The sequence below is a fragment of the Triticum urartu genome, unplaced genomic scaffold (genome assembly GCF_056163025.1).
Source record: "Triticum urartu cultivar PI428250 unplaced genomic scaffold, HENAU_Tu73 scaffold2, whole genome shotgun sequence".
Classification (NCBI taxonomy): domain Eukaryota; kingdom Viridiplantae; phylum Streptophyta; class Magnoliopsida; order Poales; family Poaceae; genus Triticum; species Triticum urartu.
Genome location: NW_028260368.1, coordinates 5385064 through 5390727, shown reverse-complemented (window position 1 = coordinate 5390727; position 5664 = coordinate 5385064).

Here is a 5664-nt window from a genome sequence, read left to right as displayed (position 1 = left end):
TAGGTATCATAAGTAAATGGATCCCGGTTGTTCAATCCTTTGATAACCAAGGTCATTCTTTGCTAAAGAGAAATGATCACTATGAGTCAGACTCAATAGAATTGGATCCATTCCAAATAGCGAGAATTAGGATTCTTGATCCCTCTCAATCTCTCTTTCAATTCGAGGATCCAGAGAGGTGTTTTCATAGTCATCTCCGAATATTTGCCATCTCGGAATATTTTCGATTTCATTTTTCTATGATATGTCTTTCTATATGAAAATTGGTTATTTACGATGTACGATGATCCCTGTTAAGCATCCATGGCTGAATGGTTAAAGCGCCCAACTCATAATTGGTAAATTTGCGGGTTCAATTCCTGCTGGATGCACACGAACGGGAACATTCCATAAGTCTATTGGAACTGGCTCTCTATCCATGGAATCTCATCCATCATCCATACATAACGAATTGGTATGGTATATTCATACCATAACATAAGAACAATAAGAACTCGAATTCTTATCGATACTGGAACTCAGAGCATAGGAGGGAAAGTCGATTTATGGATGGAATCAAATACGCAGTATTTACAGAAAAAAGTCTTCGTTTATTGGGAAAGAATCAATATACTTTTAATGTCGAATCGGGATTCACTAAGACAGAAATAAAGCATTGGGTCGAACTCTTCTTTGGTGTTAAGGTGGTAGCTGTGAATAGCCATCGACTACCTGGAAAAGGTAGAAGAATAGGACCTATTCTGGGCCATACAATGCATTACAGACGTATGATCATTACCCTTCAACCGGGTTATTCTATTCCACTTCTAGATAGAGAAAAAAACTAAAGGAGAATACTTAATAATACGGCGAAACATTTATACAAAACACCTATCCCGAGCACACGCAAGGGAACCGTAGACAGGCAAGTGAAATCCAATCCACGAAATAATTTGATCCATGGACGGCACCGTTGTGGTAAAGGTCGTAATTCCAGAGGAATCATTACCGCAAGGCATAGAGGGGGAGGTCATAAGCGCCTATACCGTAAAATAGATTTTCGACGGAATCAAAAAGACATATCTGGTAGAATCGTAACCATAGAATACGACCCTAATCGAAATGCATACATTTGTCTCATACACTATGGGGATGGTGAGAAGAGATATATTTTACATCCCAGAGGGGCTATAATTGGAGATACTATTGTTTCTGGTACAAAAGTTCCTATATCAATGGGAAATGCCCTACCTTTGAGTGCGGTTTGAACTATTGATTTACGTAATTGGAAGTAACCAATTAGGTTTACGACGAAACCTAGAAATCGATCACTGATCCAATTTGACTACCTCTACGGGATAGACCTCAACAGAAAACTGTTGAGTAACGGCAGCAAGTGATTGAGTTCAGTAGTTCCTCATAGAAAATTATTGGCTCTAGAGATATGGTAATATGGAGAAGACAAAATTGTTTGAAGCACGCACAGAACCGGAAGCGCCCCTTGTTTCAAAGAGAGGAGGACGGGTTATTCACATTTAATTTGATGGTCAGAGGCAAATTGAAAGCTAAGCAGTGGTAATTAAGACCCCCGGGGGAAAATAGGGATGTCTCCTACGTTACCCATAATATGTGGAAGTATCGACGTAATTTCATAGAGTCATTCGATCTGAATGCTACATGAAGAACATAAGCCAGATGACGGAACGCAGAGACCTAGGATGTAGAAGATCATAACATGAGCGATTCGGCAGATTTGGATTCCTTTCCTATATATCCACTCATGTGGTACTTCATCATATGATTCATATAAGATCCATCTGTCTAGAGATCGTCATATACATCTAGAAAGCCGTATGCTTTGGAAGAAGCTTGTACAGTTTGGGAAGGGGTTTTTTGAGAGAAAAGAAGAATCTACTTCAACCGATATGCCCTTAGGCACGGCCATGCATAACATAGAAATCACACGTGGAAGGGGTGGGCAATTAGCTAGAGCAGCAGGTGCTGTAGCGAAACTCATTGCAAAAGAGGGTAAATCGGCCACTTTAAGATTACCATCTGGGGAGGTCCGTTTAGTATCCCAAAACTGCTTAGCAACAGTCGGACAAGTGGGTAATGTTGGGGTGAACCAAAAAAGTTTGGGTAGAGCCGGATCTAAGTGTTGGCTAGGTAAACGCCCCGTAGTAAGAGGGGTAGTTATGAACCCTGTGGACCACCCCCATGGGGGCGGTGAAGGGAAAGCTCCCATTGGTAGAAAAAAACCCACAACCCCTTGGGGTTATCCTGCGCTTGGAAGAAGAACTAGGAAAAGGAAAAAATATAGCGATAGTTTTATTCTTCGTCGCCGTAAGTAAATACGTAACTAGGAATATGGAAAATTGCATTTTTGGAATTTGCAATAATGCGATGGGCGAACGACGGGAATTGAACCCGCGCATGGTGGATTCACAATCCACTGCCTTGATCCACTTGGCTACATCCGCCCCTTATCCAGCTAAAGGATTTTTTTCTTTTTTCCATTGATCATTATTCTATTTATTCTGACCTCCGTACTTCGATCGAGATATTGGACATAGAATGCCACTCTTTAAAAAGGAAAAAAGGAGTAATCAGCTGTGACACGAAAAAAAACGAATCCTTTTGTAGCTCATCATTTATTGGCAAAGATAGAAAAGGTCAATATGAAGGAGGAGAAAGAAACAATAGTAACGTGGTCCCGGGCATCTAGCATTCTACCCACAATGGTTGGCCATACAATCGCGATTCATAATGGAAAGGAACATATACCTATTTACATAACAAATCCTATGGTAGGTCGCAAATTGGGGGAATTCGTGCCTACTCGGCATTTCACGAGTTATGAAAATGCAAGAAAGGATACTAAATCTCGTCGTTAACTGAATTCTGAATAGAAAGATTAAGAAGAAAAAAAGATTCAAAATAAAGACAGAAATACCCAATATCTTGCTAGAACAAGATATTGGGTATTTCTGTCTTCAAAAATTCTTATATGTTAGCAGAAAAACCTTATCCATTAATAGATGGAACTTCAACAGCAGCTAAGTCTAGAGGGAAGTTGTGAGCATTACGTTCGTGCATTACTTCCATACCAAGGTTAGCACGGTTGATGATATCAGCCCAAGTATTAATAACGCGACCTTGACTATCAACTACAGATTGGTTGAAATTGAAACCATTTAGGTTGAAAGCCATAGTACTAATACCTAAAGCAGTGAACCAGATTCCTACTACAGGCCAAGCAGCCAAGAAGAAGTGTAAAGAACGAGAGTTGTTGAAACTAGCATATTGGAAGATTAATCGGCCAAAATAACCATGAGCAGCCACAATATTATAAGTTTCTTCCTCTTGACCAAATTTGTAACCCTCATTAGCGGATTCATTTTCAGTAGTTTCCCTGATCAAACTAGAGGTTACCAAGGAACCATGCATAGCACTGAATAGGGAACCGCCGAATACACCAGCTACACCTAACATGTGGAATGGATGCATAAGGATGTTGTGCTCTGCCTGGAATACAATCATAAAGTTGAAAGTACCAGAGATTCCTAAAGGCATACCATCAGAAAAGCTTCCTTGACCAATAGGGTAAATCAAGAAAACAGCAGTAGCAGCTGCAACAGGAGCTGAATATGCAACAGCAATCCAAGGACGCATACCCAGACGGAAACTAAGTTCCCACTCACGACCCATATAACAAGCTACACCAAGTAAGAAGTGTAGAACAATTAGCTCATAAGGACCACCATTGTATAACCACTCATCAACAGATGCAGCTTCCCAAATTGGGTAAAAGTGCAATCCGATCGCCGCAGAAGTAGGGATAATAGCACCAGAGATAATATTGTTTCCATAAAGTAAAGAACCAGAAACAGGCTCACGAATACCATCAATATCTACTGGAGGGGCAGCGATGAAGGCGATAATAAATACAGAAGTTGCGGTCAATAAGGTAGGGATCATCAAAACACCGAACCATCCGATGTAAAGACGATTTTCAGTGCTAGTTATCCAGTTGCAGAAGCGACCCCACAGGCTTGTACTTTCGCGTCTCTCTAAAATTGCAGTCATGGTAAGATCTTGGTTTATTCAAATTGCAAGGACTCCCAAGCACACGTATTAACTAGAATATAGATAATAGAAGGCTTGTTATTTAACAGTATAACATAGACTATATACCAATGTCAACCAAGTCAGCCCAAAGATTAGCTATCCATATAACTAAATTAACCAAACCAATAATTTTGTATTTGTAAATGAAGTGAGTCAAAGTGAAAAACTTTGATGGGTCTTTTCTATATGGGTTGCCCGGGACTCGAACCCGGAACTAGTCGGATGGAGTAGATAATTCTTCCTTGTTACAATAGAGAAAAATCCCTCCCCAAATCGTGCTTGCATTTTTCATTGCACACGACTTTCCCTATGTAGAAATAGCCAATTTCTATTCCAAAGAGGAAGTTCTACTAATTTTTTTAATTAGTAAGTTGATTCACCTACTCTTTATTATAATAAAAAGAACATTTCAGAATGAAAAATAGAAAAGTTTTTTCTTGATCATTTATCAACCCTTTCCTGTTTCTTAATTTCGTCTAATGATTAATTAAGAGGGTTGACCAGGTCATTGATACGTATAATATCCAAATACCAAATACGCTCAGTGTGTGATCCACAGAAAGAAAAAAGAGTTGTTTTGGTGAACATCAAAGAAAAAACTTGCTCTTCTTCCATAAAAAATTCTTCTAAAAATGCCGAACCCAATCGTTGCATAAAAGTTCGTACCGTGCTTTTATGTTTACGAGCTAAAGTTCTAGCACATGAAAGTCGAAGTATATACTTTAGTCGATACAAAGTCCGTTTTTTCGAAGATCCACTATGATAATGAAAAAGATTTCTACATATCCGACCAAATCGATCAAGAATATCCCAATCTGATAAATCTGTCCAAATGGGTTTACTAATAGGATGCCCCGATCCAGTACAAAATTGAGCTTTTGATAAGTATCCTATGAGGAGAGTAGCGGGGACTATGGTATCGAATTTTTTCATTCGAGTATCTATTAGAAATGAATTCTCCAGCATTTGATTCCTTACTAACAAAGAACTTTTTTGTACACTTGAAAGGTACCCCATAAAATCGAAGCAAGAGTTTGCTAATTGGTTTATATGGATTCTTCGCGGCTGAGTCCAAAAACAGAAATAATATTGCCAGAAATTGATAAGGTAGCATTTCCATTTCTTCTTCAAAAAAAAAGTGCCTTTTGATGCAAGAATTGCCTTTCCTTGATATCGAACATAATGCATAAGAGGATCCATAAAGAACCATAGGGTTTTCCGAGAAAAACCAGGGTACATTATCCCAAAATGTTCCATCTTCCTAGAAAAGTGGATTCGTTCCAGAAAAGTTCCAGAAGATGCTAATGGTAAGCAAGAAGATTGTTTACGAAGAAACAACAAAAAAAATTCATATTCTGATACATAAGAGTTATATAGGAATTGAAATAGTCTTTTATTTTCTTTTTGAAAAAAAAAAATGGATTTCATTGAAGTAATAAAACTATTCCAATTCGAATAATAGTTGAGAAAGAATCGCAATAAATGCAAAGATGGAACATCTTGGATACGGTATTGAAGGAGTTGAACCAGGATTTCCAAATGGATAGGATAGGGTAT